The sequence below is a fragment of the Ovis aries genome, chromosome 2 (assembly GCF_016772045.2).
Source record: "Ovis aries strain OAR_USU_Benz2616 breed Rambouillet chromosome 2, ARS-UI_Ramb_v3.0, whole genome shotgun sequence".
Classification (NCBI taxonomy): Eukaryota; Metazoa; Chordata; class Mammalia; order Artiodactyla; family Bovidae; genus Ovis; species Ovis aries.
Window position 1 is genome coordinate 248,806,796 of NC_056055.1, and position 16,118 is coordinate 248,822,913.

Sequence of the window (16,118 nt, forward strand, 5' to 3'; positions counted from 1 at the left end):
GGGGGGGATTCTTAAAGAGATGGGACCACCAGACCACCTGACCTGCCTCCTGAAAAATCTGTATGCAGGTCAAGAAGCAACTAGAAATGGACATGGAACAACAGATAGGTTCCAAATCAGGAAAGGAGTACGTCAAGGCTATATATTGTCACCCTGCTTATTTAACTTCTATGCAGAGTACATCGTGCAAAATGCCAGGCTGGATGAAGCACAAGCTGGAATCAAGACTGCTGGGAGAAATATTGATAACCTCAGTTATGCAGATGACACCACCCTTATGGCAGAAAGTGAAGAAGAATTAAAGAGCCTCTTGATGAGAGTGAAAGAGGAGAGTGAGAAAGTTGGCTTAAAGCTCAACATTCAGAAAACGAAGATCATGGCATCTGGTCCCATCACTTCATGGGAAATAGATGGGGAAACAATGGAAACAGTGAGAGACTTTCTTTTCTTGTTCTCCAAAATCACTGCAGATGGTGACTGCAGCCATGAAATTAAGACGCTTGCTCCTTGAAAGAAAAGCTATGACCAACCTAGACAGCATATTAGAAAGCAGAGACGTTACCTTGCCAACAAATATCCCATCTAGTCAAGGCTATGGTTTTCCCAGTGGTCATGTATGGATGTGAGAGTTGGGCTATAAAGAAAGCTGAGCACAGAAGAATTGATGCTTTTGAACTACGGTGTTGGAGAAGACTCTTGAGAGTCCCTTGGATAGCAAGGAGATCCAACCAGTCCATCCTAAAGGAATCCTGAATTTTTATTGGAAGGACTGATGTTGAAGCTGAAACTCCAATACTTTGGCTACCTGATGTGAAGAACTGACTCACTGGAAAAGACCCTGATGTTGGGAGAGACTGAGGGCAGGAGGATAAGGGGACAACAGAGGATGAGATGGCTGGATGGCGTCACGGACTTGATGGACATGAGTTTGAGTGAGCTCCAGGAGATGGTGATGGACAGGGAGGCCTGGCGTGCTGCAGTCCATGGAGTTGCAAAGAGTCGGACATGACTGAGCGACTGAACTGAACTGAACTGAATCCTGTAGGATTTTAAAGGATTGATCTAACACAGTCTAACAGATTTTTCAACATCTCACTGACAGAATTAGACACATATGCTATTTGACACCACAGTATCATAAGCGTACTTATCATATTTCATATTTTTGATGAGAGATGAGGGACAGCCTAGCGTAGCGGTAGTCAAGAGTTCAAACTGCAAACCCTGCTTAAAGGAGTGACAAGTACGGACAGGGAGAGAAGGAGAGTGAATTCTGTGGTGTTGGGCTGGAACTGGAGATTTCGGTGTGAGATCAGAGCTCTGTGCCCTGAAAGAGCCTGGGAGCAGGGATGCCCAGTCGCAACGAACACACTTTGCAGCCAGGCCATGGATTCCAAATAGCACTCTCTGCTGAAAGAGACCAAAGCTCCTTGGAGAGATGACTGACTCCAGGGGAAGAACAAGCTGTGCCTGAAGCATATTGTTGGGCCAGAAATTAATAAATTGCTCACCAAGTGATGGGAACACAGCAAAAGGACACAGAAACCAACTCAGAAGAGGCTCCACTAGCCAAGCTCAGGTCAGTTCAGGCGCTCGGTCATGTCCGACTCTGCGACCCCATGGACTGCAGCACGCCAGGCCTCCCTGTCCATCACCAGCTCCCGGAGTTCACTCAGACTCATGTCCATTGAGTCGGTGATGCCATCCAGCCATCTCATCCTCTGTCGTCCCCTTCTCCTCCTGCTCCCAATCCCTCCCAGCATCAGGGTCTTTTCCAATGAGTCAGCTCTTCGCATGAGGTGGCCAAAGTACTGGAGTTTCAGCTTTAGCATCAGTCCTTCCAAAGGACTGATCTCCCTTAGGATGGACTGGTTGGATCTCCTTGCAGTCCAAGGGACTCTCAAGAGTCTTCTCCAACACCACAGTTCAAAAGCATCAATTCTTCGGCGCTCAGCTTTCTTTACAGTCCAACTCTCACATCCATTCATGACCACTGGAAAAACCATAGCCTTGAGTAGACGGACCTCCACTAGCCAAACCAAGGGCAATTTAAGCATTGAAATAAGTAATGATTGTAACGATTCATATTCTACTAAACACAGTAGGAAACCAACAGTCCACACTGATGTAATAAGTAAATGAATAAATTGAAAGCTAGGAATGCTATTTGCATACTCAGAGTACTTTCCCATGAAATATTTATTAGCTGCAAAGAGGGAAAGAGCAACTTTACGGCAGAGAAACTGGGCAGACACCTCCTCACCCAGTGGTCTGATTGGGTTAACACGACCAGTCTGAGGACATTTGGACATCATGAGGCTCCTGATGAGATTCAGTGGAAAAGACACACCAGCACTTCACGATACTCCTGCCAAACATTTACAACTCACATAGAGATTTACAACTCAGCCTCTGGAGAGGCTGGATTCGATGCGGCAGGACACATGCGCAGCCACGTGCCGGGACAGCGCCCCCCCGCCCCCCCTCCACCCCGCTCCTTCCCGGAGCACCTGATTGGGCCAAAGGGCCGACAGCTGACCGAAGCGGGACCAATCAGCTCACTGCACCCAGGAATTCCTGACTGCGGAGCTGAGAGAGAGTCAGTCCAATGACCGCAGGGCGCTGAGCCTGAAAGCGGGGCAGAGCCAGGGCCGTGTTCACTCTGCAGCAAACCTCAGCCAAGTTCCAGCTGAGGTTCTGGGAGACCAGAAACGCCACAGCAAAGGCAAAAAAAAAAAGAGTGAAGTTGGAGAAAAGACAGGGAGACAGAGATCAGCTAGCGCTAGCAAAAGCAGCGGCAGCAGTAACAGCGGACTTCCCTAGCCCTCTCTGCTGGCCGCTGTTTAATCGGCGAACATGTGTCAACTCACTTCACCCTCACAGCAACCCTATAAAGCAGGGACTTTGATCCCCAGTTTACAAATGAGGAAACTGAGGCACACTGATATTCTGTCCTAGCCTTCAACGTCCATCCCAGCAACTGGGGTCGTTACAGAGACCCCACATACACACTTCTCTTGCACTTACCTGAGTGGATTTTTAGTCCAATCATAAAAGGAGGCTGGCGCCCACTGCCTATGGCCACTGTCTTGCTGCAGGATGAGCGGGGATTCTGGGACAATTTGCATATCTAAACATCCTGCTCTAGCCTTTCTTCATCGCCCAAAAGGGAAAAGACAAAGGGGGAAGTGCCAGACCGGGCCATCAAAGGCACCTACAAACACATAAAGACCCTCCGCCCATCAGTCCAGACCGCATAGACCCCGTGTGCCCGCAGCTCTAAGCTGGGCAGCCAGCGTCATCCGCTCGCCGTGCTGTCTGCAGCCTCCGCAGGGTAGAAGTGGGCAGAGCGCAGCGCTGTCTGTTGAGCCAAGGGGAGGCTGGGTTTCTCTGCTTGGCCCCTGGCCAAGGAGTCGGAAAGGACAGAGAGACAAGGTCTTTGCTTCCTGGCATCAGGTTACTGCCCCTGCCCAGGGCTTGGGGGCCAGGCGAGCCTCCCAGGCAGGGAGAGTTGCCGGTCAGCTGACAGCAGACGGAGTCCAAGGCCTATTCTAGAAGCTGCCATAAGCATGAAGAGGCTGCGGCGCCGGCCGCTGACGGAGGGAGCAGAGGGAGCCTGCAGACCTGTGAGCCCCCAGCCTCTGCAGACCGGGCTGCGGACTAGGGGCCAGAGAGCAGGTCTCCAGGAGAGATGGTCCCGGGCCTGGGCAAGGGGGGGCGTGGCAGCTGGCAGCCTGAGACTATGGTGACACTCCAGGGAGGCCTCGGCCGTGCCAGCAGGAGGGCCTGACCGTGGCTGTGGCCTGGCACCGGCCCCAGGGCCTTCAGCATCCCCCAGTCTCACCGCGCAGGGCTGGGAGGTTCCATACGCTCCCTGGTCTCCCAGATGAAAGACGCTTTCTAAGAGTCATAAAACCGTCCCCACTCGGAACAATGGGCCCTTATCCCGCTGTGTCCTTCACATAAACTCCCATGAGCAGCGCAACAGAAGCTGCAGGCAGGAGTTTCATAGACTGGATTTCTGGACCAGCCCCAGCGTCCATTACCATCTACTCCCGCGCCCTCTGCGGAGCCTGCACAAAGCACTCCCTTTTACAGAGAACCCACTGTGCGCGGCCTCCAGGGAGCCCTGCAAGGAAGATGGCTTTGTCCGGTTCTGTGAATACGGACATGGACCCAGAGAGGTTAAGTGACTCGCCCAGGGTCGCAGCGTGGCAGAGTAGAGGAGCTGGGGTTTAAATTCAAAATCTGCTCCTTGCCCCATTCCCTGTGAGCTCGGGCTAAGATCCCCCAAGGGATGAAGTCCACTGCGTTTCTCAGGGTTTTGCCTGGAAGCGGACATCTGGGACCTCAGAGCCTTCACAGGACGGCTCTGCCAGCAGAGACACAGCGGGCTGGGACTCCCGACACAGCAGGGGTGGACCCCAGCCCCTCCCTCAGGGGAGACCAGAGCCCCTCGTGTGCCTCACATTCACGCTTGCCAAGCCCCTTCACCCCACTCCCCCACCAACGCCACCAGTGATAAAGCTAGCTCCCTTTACAGAGCAGGAAATCCCCCTTTACCGAGCTATGCCAGGCCCTGTGCCTTTCACATATGACCCCAATTACTCTTGCAAGAATGCTCTGGAATAGCTGCTTTCAAGGTCCCCTTTTTTTCACATGAGGAACTTAGGCACAGCAAGGTAGGCAACCCACCCAAGGTCACACAGCAAGCAAGCGATGGCTTCTGGGTCCATCCGACTGCAGCTACCACACCTCCCCAAGACTTCATAATGCGGGGTTCGGCAGACACTCCATGCCCACCAGCCCAGTCCCACGGTCCTAACTCAGAGCTCCGGATGTCACCCCAGATGCGTGGAAGATGACGACAGCCGCCACTTCTGAATCCCTTCACCATCTCCTAGCCACCCTCAAGGCTGACACTGCAATCCTTGTCTTGCTGATGAAGAAACTGAGGCTCAGAAAGGGCAATGCCTTGCTCACGGCCCCACAGAGCCGGTAAGTAGGGTGCTAGGGTTTGACCCACTTCTGTGGATTCCGGGACCACTGCTTCCTATGGGCACACCCGCTTGGTGGTTAAACCAGACCATCCAACAGAGTCGTGGCGCGTGCTGGGCTGCACCCCACAGGCTGGGAAGCCCTGTACCAGCCCAGCCTCAAGACCAGAGAAAGAGCCCAGAGTCAGTGACAAACATTGATGGCTTAATAGATGGGCGATCTCAGACGTCTGAAGCAGGATCCTGGAGCAGCGCCCCGCTGTGTGCGGCTGACGGCAGGCAGTACCTGCTGCAGTCTCGCTCCCCACGGATTGAGAGGGAGAGGTTCCTAGTTAGTGGGGAGCTGATGTCAGGATGGCTCACCGGTGACCCAGAAACCAGCAGAGGATCACGCCCCGCATGCCCTTTGCCAGGGGCATTTCCCCTTTCTGAGCCTCAGTTTCTTTGTTCAGTGATGGTGGAGATGTTCTGATCTGAAGATTAGGACAGCCACTAACTGGGCCAGGAGACAAGTATGTAGGCGTGGACAGATTAGGCTCTGTGAGTGAGAGGAAAGTCAGCCATGTGAGCAGGGGTAGGAGAAGCAGGGACGGGTCAAGCCAGGGATGTTCGGAGAGCCAGACAGCAACCATCCTGGGTGGCCTGACCATACAGCGTGCATTCGACTCTGCTCCCCAGTTAGGTGCCTAAGATCCTCCTGCCTCTGTTCCGGGAGCTGGGGGGTACAGCAGTGAGTGAGACTGCCATCTTCAGCCCCCATCAGCCCCGTGGGGAACCCCGGCACCTCCTGACCATCTCTGCTGCCCTCCCTGGGACAGCTTCCACAGCACCCCGCCCCCCGAGCCCGCAGCACTGGGGGTCATCCCCGCCTCTGCTGCCCTGGCTGCCCGGCCCCCTTTCAGCTTCTGGGAGCTTTCCAGACAGTCTGCCCCAGCCCTGCAGAGGCAGTCTCCAGCTCCTGGCTGATTTCAGCCTAAGGTGCTTCACAAGCAACTCCTAACTGGGCCAACCGGACAGGCAATTGCGCTGGCTCCAGCTCCTGGAGAAGCCCTCAGACTCACCCCCAGCCCCCCCACCGGGTGGCATGACCAGCGTTTGCGGCTGCTTTGTTGAGATGACTAACTCATGGGCTGCCCCGCCCTGAGAAGCTGGCTTGGGTCCTGCCCTTGCTTACCTTCCCCTGTTCCCTGCTGCTGCCACCAAGGAAAGCCAGCCTGCCTAGAACAGCTCACGGATGTGCACAGTTGCTCACGTGAGTGCCAGGCACTGTTTCCCGTGAGCTTAGTCATCATTGCCTTCATCACGCTCATGAGCATCGTTCTCACGGTTAACGCTTACTGAGCATCTTACTCCATGCCAGGCACTGGGCCAGCTCTTTGCGTGTGTTATCTCATCAGAGCGCCACAGTAATGCCAGGAGGTAGGGACTACGGCCATCCCATGCAACAGTTGGGGAAACTGATGAACAGATAAGGCCATATAGCTCCCCAGGCACTGAATTCTCTAAACCGTCTGTCACCCCTGCCGTACCATCCTCTCCCGAAGGGTGGGATGTCTGTTTTGCAGATTTGTATCTCCAGAAGGCAGTGTCCAGCACAGAGAGACCCTCAGGAAGCAGTCTTTGGATGGGTGGGTGGATGGATGGATGGACGATGGAGGGCTGAATACAGCTGATGAGCCAGAGGAGAAGAGCTGGAGGACAATCACTCTTCCACTTCCAGCCACTCACCCCCTCCGTGAAGCAGGAGGAAGGTGGATGTGGTTTTTCTGGTAACTGGAAAATCCCCTGGCCAGAATTCCAGGAAAAGCGGAGAAGAATATGCTGATCTTTGGGGACGGGAGAAAAACTATCTTTTCGGTAATGAGTTTTGAGATGGCAGTCAGGGAAGCCGGGCGTGCCGCAGTCCATGGGGCTGCAGAGTCGGACACAACTGAGCGACTCTCTGAACTGATCAGGCACGTTCCCCCTTTCCCAGAAGCCACCGATGGCCAGGAAATTCCATCCGCTCCATCCCTAAGCCCGAGTCTCTGAATCAGGGGCCGCCACGCAGTGTGCCCTCTGCAGTAAGCTGCCCGCCCTGTGGCCCCAGGGCTGAGCTGAGGAACAGAGCTGGGCCAGACCCTGGGGTCTGAGCGAAGGCGGCCAAACCCTTGCCCTGGTGCTGTCTTCAGAATGCAGGAGCCCCCTCCAGAAGCCGTGAGCTGTAGGTGGCTTGCTCTCTAGTTAATTGAGATCTCACCCTGACCCACAGATCCTCACACCGTGTGAATTCTGATCAGTCTTTTGAGTCAGCCGCACGTGGGCTGAGGTCGCTGTGCAGCAGGCTGCCCCCTCCCCACTATTACGCAGTTTTGTAGTTTCCAGAGCAGCTTTAAGAAAGAAGAAGAGGAACACGATGGGGAAGGGGAAGGGGGGATGAACTGGAAAGTGGCCTTGACCTGTGTGAAACAGACAGCTAGTGGGGAGCTGCTGTAAGCATAGGGAGCTCAGCTTGGTGCTCTGTGACGACCTAGGGCAGGGAGGGTGGGAGGGAGGGGATCTGTGCGTGCGTGTGGCTGACTCACTTCGTCACACAGCAGAAACGAGCACACACCAGAAACAATTATGTGGTTGTTCAGTCGCTCAGTCGTGTCAGACTCTTTGCAACTCCCTGGATTCAGCACGCCAGGCTCTCTGTCCTCCACCATCTCCTGGAGCTTGCTCAAACTCATGTCTGTTGAGTCGGTGATGCCATCCAGCCATCTCATCCTCTGTCATCCCCTTCTCCTCCTGCCTTCAGTCTTTCTCAGCATCAGGGTCTTTTCCAATGAGTCAGCTCTTTACATCAAGTGGCCAAAGTATTGGAGCATCAGCTTCAGCATCAGTCCTTCCAGTGAACACTCAGGGTTGACTTCCTTTAGGATGGACTGGTTGGATGTCCTTGTAGTGCAAGGGACTCTCAAGAGTCTTCGTCAACACCACAGTTCAAAAGCATCACAGTTCAAAAGCATCAATTCTTTGGTGCTCAGCCTTCTTTATGATCCAACTCCCACATCCGTACGTGACTACTGGGAAAAAACTAGCTTCAACTATACGGGCCTTCGTTGGCAAAGTGAGGTTTCTGCTTTTTAATACACTCTCAGGGTCTGCCATAGCTTCTCTCACCTTCATGACCCCTTCATGGATCACAGGTCTGTTGCAGTGAAGGGGCCTGCATAACTCAGCGAAGCTACGAGCCATGCTGTGCACGGACGGACTGGTCATAGTGAGGAGCTCTGACAAAACGCGGTCTACTGGAGGTGGAGATGGCAAATCGCTCCAATGTTCTTGCCGTGAGAACACCATGGACATTACGAAAAGGCCACGAAACAATTCTACTCCGATAACAAATACAAAAAAAAAAAAAAAAGGAGGAAGAGGAAGACCAGAAGGAGGGCCTCATCACGCTGTCACACCTGGAGACACCTGCTCGTCTGCAGGGAATGCGGCATCGAGGTCCCGGAAGCACCCCGAGGCATCCTGTCATTCTGCAGCCACGAGGCGCCAGACGGCTGTGGTGCCAGGGACAGGTGCGCCCTTTTAGCGAGCATCTGCTCTCCTCGGGTCAAGTGCTCCGCCTGGGAGGGCTCACAGCCCTCGCGAGGTCTCAGTGAGCTCCGTGTCGTCGTCTTTCCCTTCAGATGCGACAGCTGAGACGGTGCAGCTCACCCAGGTCACACCGTCAGGAGGGACGGCGCTGCGATTTGAACCCAATTTCTCACCCCAAAGGACAGACTTTTTCTACAAACAACAAGATGGGAAGAGCCTCAGGCAGCCCCTCCCCTGTGGTCAGACAAACATTGGTACCCTGGGTTTATTCCAGAAATCCAGCGGGACAGAGTGGGAGAGGGTTTCGACGGAGTGCACTCTGGTCCTCGGCGGGCTTCCCAGGTGGCGCTAGTGGTAAGAAACCCGCCTGCCAATGCAAGAGATGCAAGAGATCGAACCTGCATCTCTTCCTGGGTCAGGAAGCTCCCGTGGAGGAGGAAACGCCACCCCACTCCAGTACTCCTGCCTGGAGAATCCCATGGACAGAGGAGCCTGGTGGGCCGCCGTCCACGGGGCCGCAAGGAGTCGGACACGACTGAGCAAAGAGGCACAGCGCGTAACGGCTTCACACTGTCGGGCTGGCTTCTGCTGCACATAAAGCGAACCAGCTGCGTGTACACATATAACCAACCCGATGCCAAGAGCCGACTCACTGGAAAAGACCCTGATGCTGGGAGGGACCGGGGGCAGGAGGAGAAGCGGGTGGCAGAGGCTGAGATGGCGGGACGGCATCACCGACGCAACGGACATGAGTTTGAGCAAGCTCCGGGAGATAGTGTTGGACAAGCAGGCCTGGCGTGCTGCAGTCCCTGGGGTCGCGAAGAGTCGGACACAACTGAGGGACTTAGCGTGCACACACGCATTCGGGTCCTCCTTGTATCAGAAGCGAACGGTCCCCATGTTCACATGCTCCCTGGACCACGCGGGTCCTGGGGAGAGCTGGCAGGAAGCTCGGACGGCCCCTCAGGGCTCCCGTTCAAGCACATGAGAGCCTTTCCGGCTGGCAGGGCCCTGCGGGATGTTCCAAGCCAAACCCCTCCTTTCACCGAAGGGGAAACTGAGGCCCAGAGGGTAAAGGCTTTGCTCAAGGCGGCTCCGGGCCTGACGAGTGGAGTGGGTGCAGCGGCCACCTCCTGGCTCCCAGCCTGGGGTGCCCCCCCAACCCTAGCAGTCTCAAACAAGCCAGGGCCTTGGAACCCCTCTTATCGGATAGAACGGAGGGCTGCTTATCAGATGTAATGACAACACCGCTCAGGAGGAGAAGCAGAGGATGGGAAAGGTGGGGAGGGAGGAAGTGGGCTGGAGGCAACCCAACCCCACGGCCCCCCTCCCGGCTCCCTGCAGGGGCTGAGCCAGGCCAGGAGGCGGATCGGGCGGGGCTCCCTGCAGGGCAGGTGGGAGGGCTCAGGAGAGCCCCCTCCTCTCCTGTCCCCTTGGAACAAGGGCCGCCTCTGTCCCTGAGAGCAGGAAGGATGGGGGAGGGCGGTCCCCCTCATTCTGCCGAAGGGCCGACCCAACGGGAGAGACCTGAACAGGGATCCATCTCACTCGCCCCCCTTCCCCCCACCTGCCCGCCCAGCCCCACCCCCTAAGCGTCTGGACTGCTCCTGCGAGTCTGATCTCCTGAGACCAAAGGGCCAGCCTGGGCACCCCAGGAGACCCCCTCCCCAGGAGCTGCCTCTCATAGTGATGGGGGCTCGCTTCTGGGGACAAAGCCCGGCTGCCCCGCCTGCCAGGCCTGCGGCTCCACGGCCCTGAGTCTCGGCTCCCCTGCCGCAGAGCCGGCCTGTGCTCCACACCCCGAGGCAGCTGTGGGAACTCAGCTGCGAGGCTGCCCCAGGCACAGTGGGGCTGGGAGACGCAGCTGAGGGAGTCACCTCTCCTCACACTCACTCTCTGCATGGGTATTGGGTCAAGATTTGCTTGCTTCGTTTTTTGTTTGTTTGTGGCCGTGCTGTGCAGCTTGAGGGACCTCAGTTCCTTGAGCAGGGACTGAACGGGGGCCGGGGCAGGGAAAGCCCCGAATCCTAACCACTGGGCCGCTAAGGAGCTCCCTGTGTCCAGGTGTGCAAGGCTTTCTCAGCCATGACTTCAATCCGAAGTCCTCAGTGAATCTGCAGGAAAAAAGTGACCAGCTCCTGTCCCCAGGGAGGGGTGACCCGGGCCCCCAGAGGCTGGGTGGCTCGCCCCAGGTCCTGTACTATTCAGAAGTAGAACACGGCCAGAACTCTTGGCTCTCGAGCTCCGCCACAGCACAGCCCAGCCCAGAGGTGCCACGTGGGAGAAGCTTGAAATCTGAAGTCGACCACGCCGGACCCTGGCCCTGGCTGCCCGGTGAATGCAGCACACAACTTTGGAGGATGAGAGCTTTCCGCCTTCTGCTGTTGATCTCCGTGCCATCGGTCAGCTGTGCGACCCTGGGCAAGTGACTTCCCCTCCCTGAGCCTCAGCTTCCTCATCTGTCAAATGGGGGTTTTCAGGCCTGAACAAGCTATGACATGGGGGCTACCTGACCCAGAGCGTAGCACGTGGTAAGTGGCAGATGGGTGGAGACGGAGCCGCGGTGGCAGGCCCGGGAGCCAGCACTGCCGTTGCCGTTCTTATTGTGGCCGGGCGGGGAGGACAGAAAGGAGTTACCCTGGGCGCCTCTTCCCCGTGTGACTGTCCCAGCCCTGGAAGGAGGCACCAGGGGCTCTCCTCACCTCCCAGGTGGGGGGACAGGAATGGGGCAGGGCCGATCGCCCCCTGAAGCCCCTACAGTCCCAGTGACTGAGGAGACCCAGCTGGGAGGGCGGGTGGCATTGATGCCCGGGAGCTCAGTGCTCAGGGGGATGGAAGGGAGGGTGGTCCCCGAATGAGCCTCAGGAGCCACTGGTTCAGGGCCACTACCCAGGGAGGCAGGCTCACGCAGACAGCCCTGAGCATCCGGACATACCAGGATCTTCTGGGCTGGCTTGGGGAGGTGTACACTCTGTTGAAGTCGGGGGGAGGGTCTGACTCTCCACCGTCTCTGAGGCTTCAAGTAGGTCACCTCGCCACTCTGAGCCTGACCCCTCCCCTGAGAGGTCAGCCAGAGAGACCCCAGTCGTCTGAAGCCCCCAGGCCAAACCTCAGCCTCCCCATGCTTGCTCAGCGTGACTCCTGCCCTGGGAAGCCTCCTCATCGCCTGGCCACAGCCAAGAAATGGAGCTGAGGAGTCAGCTGGCCTCTAGAACGAGGCTTGTCTGGCTTCAAATCCCAGCTCCCTTTGTTGAAGCTGGGAAACGTTGAGTAAGTTACTTAACCTCTCTGGGCCTGGTTCCTCAGCTATGAACAGGGATGATGATAATAAGACTTACCTCATGGGGTGTTGGAAAGACTAAATGAGCTCATCCATGTAACTCCCTCAGCAAAACATTTGGCACAGGAAGCACCCAGCAAGTGTGATGCCAGCCCTCGGCGGACAGTGGGTACACAGATGAAAGGCTGCCTCCAAAGACGGTGAGCTCTCCAAAGCCGGAGGTCATTGAGCAGGGGCTGAATGGCCACCTGTCAGAGACTCTGGGCCAGGCTGCCGGGGTGACCTTTAAACGGCTTCCAACTGCGAGCTCATGAAATCGCCCCCGTGGAACTACACGCAGTGCCTTGCTCCCTGCTAAGGCAGCCAGGATGGGACGAGGCGGGAGAGGGCACAGACTGAGGAGCAGGCGCTCCTCTGTCCACTGAGGACATGAGTCATGTCCACTGAGGCCCTCAGCAGAGTCCTCCTCCCTGAGTCCAGCACCAGCCATTCCCAGCCCCACCACCACCTGCCAGGGAGTGGGGTGTCCCCGAGCCCAGAGCCCAGGGGTGTCAACAGCAGCAGAGACCGAAACACACACCCAGTGACCTCCAGAGCATCCTGCTCCGACTCAGCGAGAGGCCGAGACGCTTGCCGCCCGAAAGCCTGACCTGGATTCTGTGCAGTCCAGTTCCGACCGAGGAAGAAGGGAGCGCAGGTGACGGCGCAGTCCCCGGCGGCAGGGAAGGGTCTCGTCCGTCGCAGAGGCTGGCTGGGCTGGCCGGAGCCTGGAGGTCACGTCCGCTGGCTCCCCGCGCGGGGTGTGCAGTGGGCCCAGGTGCGTGAATCACTCACCTGCCAGACCTGCCGGGCGGGCAGGCGGGCGGGCGGGCAGGCGGGCGGGCGGGAGGCGGCCCCTGGCAGCCCACAAGGAAGAGCTAGACTGAGTCAGGCCAGGCAGGGCAGGGCAGGGCTGGGCAGAGCTGGGAGCACCAGGAAGCTGCCAGGATGAGAAGGGAGGCGGGGCGTGAGCAGGCCGGAGGCCGCCTCTGAGGGGGCCTGAGCAGAAGGGCCGGGCCCCGGCAGTTGCGTGCGTGCCCGGAGAGGGGCACAGGCCACAGGCGCGTGCAGGAACGTGACTCTCAAGTCGAAGCACTTCAGGTTTGAATCCCTGCCCTCTCTAGCTGCATGCCCGTCTCTCGAGCCTGTTTACCCTTGGTCAGTTGCAACAGTCGTAATAGTCCCGACATGACAGCATGCTGGTGAGCATTACGTGAAGCTCTGTAGGATGGAGGCTCTCGAGTCCCGGCTGCAAGCTGATAGGCTGAATGGTGACCAACAGGGGGTGAATTTTCCGGAAAGCAGGACGGCACGCTCAGGCTGGCCCCGGCTGCGTTCCCACTGTCCGGGTCAGCCACTTTCCAGGTTTTAGCAAAGCATCTGCTGAGCTGATGAACAGCATGAGTATCTGGTCATCGAGGGAAAGGTCACCTAACCACAAACACTGCCCCGACTGCGTGTTCCTGAGATTCCAGGAAGGGGGTCTCAAAGGAGACCAGCCCCTGCCCGTAACGTGTTCATGGACAGCTTGCACTTCACTCCAAACCTGAGCTGGACCTTCCTCCACCTTCTGCTGCAGGACACTGACGGTCAAGGCTCCAGGGTCTTAGATCAGGGGCCGGCAATCTACCTTGGGCCAAATCTGGCCCTTCACCTGCTTTTGTAAATAAAGTTTTATCGAAACAGGGGCATGCACATTGGCTCATCAAAACATTGGGCAGGCTTTGGAGAGACAAAGGCAAAACTGGGAGTGGTGACAGAGAGAGCAGGGTCTGCAAAGTCAAGACCAGTTGCTCCCTGGCCTTGCAGAGAAAGCCTGCCGATCCCCGCCCTAGACGATGAAGAGGATGAGAACAGAAACCCTGGGCTTTGGCTCTTAAATGTTCCGTCCACTCGATGAATAAGTTCCTGTGAGCCTTGCAAAAGTGTCTCCCCTCTTACAGAGAATCAGTCACTTGTCCAAGGCCGTGTGGGGCGCACAGTAGACGGACATTTTTTTAAACTTATTTATTTATTTGGTTGTGCCATGTCTTAGCTGCACCATGTGGGACCTAGTTCCCTGACCGGGGATCGAACTCGGGGCCCCCTGCATTGGGAGCGTGGAGTCCTAGCCACTAGACCACTGGGGAAGTCCCTAGATGAACATCTTGAATCATGGGCGGACAGAGGCAGAGGCCTCTGGTGAGCACAGAGGCTTGGGGCACAAAAGGCTCAGCAAACCCAAGAAGGATCAAAACTCCTGCCCCATGGGAGAGGGTAAGCAGGCCTGGTTCACTGGATTCCCACCCGGGAGGCTGCCAACCTCTGGACCAGAGTCAGCCGGCCTGGGTTCGAGTCCAGCAGGAGCCAGCTGTAGGGCAGGAAGGGGACTAATACAGAATGAAAGCCCCCAGGACAGTGTTGGGGGCAGCGGGAAGCCTCCACGGCTAGAGCTTCCTTATTATCATTGGACTTAAAGTGCAAGCAAAAGCTAAGGCCCTTCTGCCGCAGACGTGCAGAAGAGGAGGGCTCTCCCTGCCGGCGGGCCTGGCTGGGGCTGGGAAGGCCTGATTCTGGATCTGGGGTCTTGAGACAGGAGGCACCGTCTCCTACACGCCCCTTGCCTCCATTCCAGCACATTCCCTCAGGCTGGCCCGGGAGAGGCTGCCCCACCAGGAGGCTGTGTCCTCACCCCCGGAGCCCCACCCCAGCAGGGCGGCCTCGTCCCCTAGAAGTGGCGGCACCAAGGGTCGTGGAAAGAGGATGGGAGAGGCCAGGGCTGCTCCGGGTGTTTCTGTCTGAAAGCCCGAGCCGCCACCCCCGACACACCCGTCTTCTGGAACTTCCTCCCCTGCCTCTCTGGCCCCTCCTCTCCCAGCCCATCTCCAAGGCCCAGTGGCCGAGGAGGGGCTAAATATTAGTTGAGGAAAAGCCATGAGTCCAGAAAAACGCTCAATGAATTCACCTCTACTTCTTTTTCCCAAACTGTTGGTCCCTCAAGAAGTTCAGGGAGGTTTGCTTTCTGCCATCAACATGGTAACCGGTTGCCTAAGCAACACTCTGCTAGGTGAGGCTGCAGGGCGGCACTTGGAAGCACCTGTTTTCCGACATGGGCTGTGCTCACCCACAGCAGCTGATTTATTCGCTGATCCAGTGTTCCAAAGGCCCCCTGCCCCCTCCGAGCCCTTTACCCCTAGTCTGCGCCGCCATCTGTGCAGGCTCTAATCAGCCCCATGCCAAGCTTTCCACCAACTGAGGCTAAAAACAGAATCTGAGTGCCCGCTACCTGCCAGACCCTCTGCCCTGCCCCACAGTAGGGAGGGGCGGGGTCCTTCCCGTTCTTACAGCCTCACCAACCTCCCTCCTCCCCCAGTCAGAGCCCAGCACCAGAAGATGCTCAGAAAGCCTTGCAGGGACTGCCTGGTGGTCCAGTGGCTAAGACTCTGTGCTCCCAAAGAGGGGGCCCAGGTCCCATCCCCAGTCAGGATCCCACAGGCCGCAATGAAGAGTGTGCAAAATGCAAGGGAAAGTGTTAGCCACTCAGTCGTATCAGATTCTGTGCAACCCTATGGACTGTAGCCTGCCAGGCTCCTCTGTCCATGGGATTCTCCAGGCAAGAGTACTGGAGTGGGTTGCATGCCCTCCTCCAGGGCATCTTCCCGACCCAGGGATCGATCCTGGGTCTCCTGCACTGCAGGCAGATTCTTTACCGTCTGAGCCCCCAGGGAAGCCCAAGACTGTGTATGCCACAGCTGAGACCCAGCGCAGCCTAATAAATAAGTAAGATAAATATTTTAGAAGGTTTGCTGCATGGATGAGTCTTCGCGGCTCTAGAGCAGCGTTGCTCAGCCGTGGCGAGGCGAACATGCTGGACCAGCTAACTCTTGGTGTGGGGGCCGCCCTGCGCTCTGCAGAACGTTTAGCAGCTCCTCTGATGCCAGCGGTACCCACTCCCCCCAGGTGTGTCAGCCAGAAGTGTCTCCAGACGTTACCAGGTGCCCCCGGGGGACCGAGTGCCGGGTGGAGCACCCCTGCCCTGTGGCCATCAGTTTCACGTGACGCCTGCGGCAACAGCTAAAGAAAACAGACAGGGTCATTAGCCACTGTGTCACTAAGAAGCTGAGGTTTCTCAACGTCAAGAGGCGTGTGCCAGTGCGTGCACACTCACTGCAGTCGTGTCCGACTCTTTGTGACCCCATGGGCTGCAGCCCACCGGGCTCCTCTGTCCATGGGATTCTCCAGGCAAGAAGAGTGGA

The 16,118-nt window shown here is 57.1% G+C and overlaps 1 protein-coding gene across 3 annotated transcripts in view; it reads right to left on the minus strand.

The window, feature by feature from the left end:
- ARHGEF10L (Rho guanine nucleotide exchange factor 10 like) overlaps positions 1-12,653 on the minus strand; it is a 170,817-nt gene extending 158,164 nt beyond the window's left edge. For 2 of the 3 annotated variants that reach the window (XM_027965650.2, XM_042244757.1), the window contains exon 1: positions 3,028-3,342. The gene's annotated coding sequence lies outside the window, so the exon portion shown is untranslated. Of the gene's footprint in view, positions 1-3,027; positions 3,343-12,494 lie in introns of those variants that run through there. The other variant, XM_042244756.1, reaches the window with a different exon arrangement.
- Between the last annotated feature and the right edge of the window lie 3,465 nt (positions 12,654-16,118).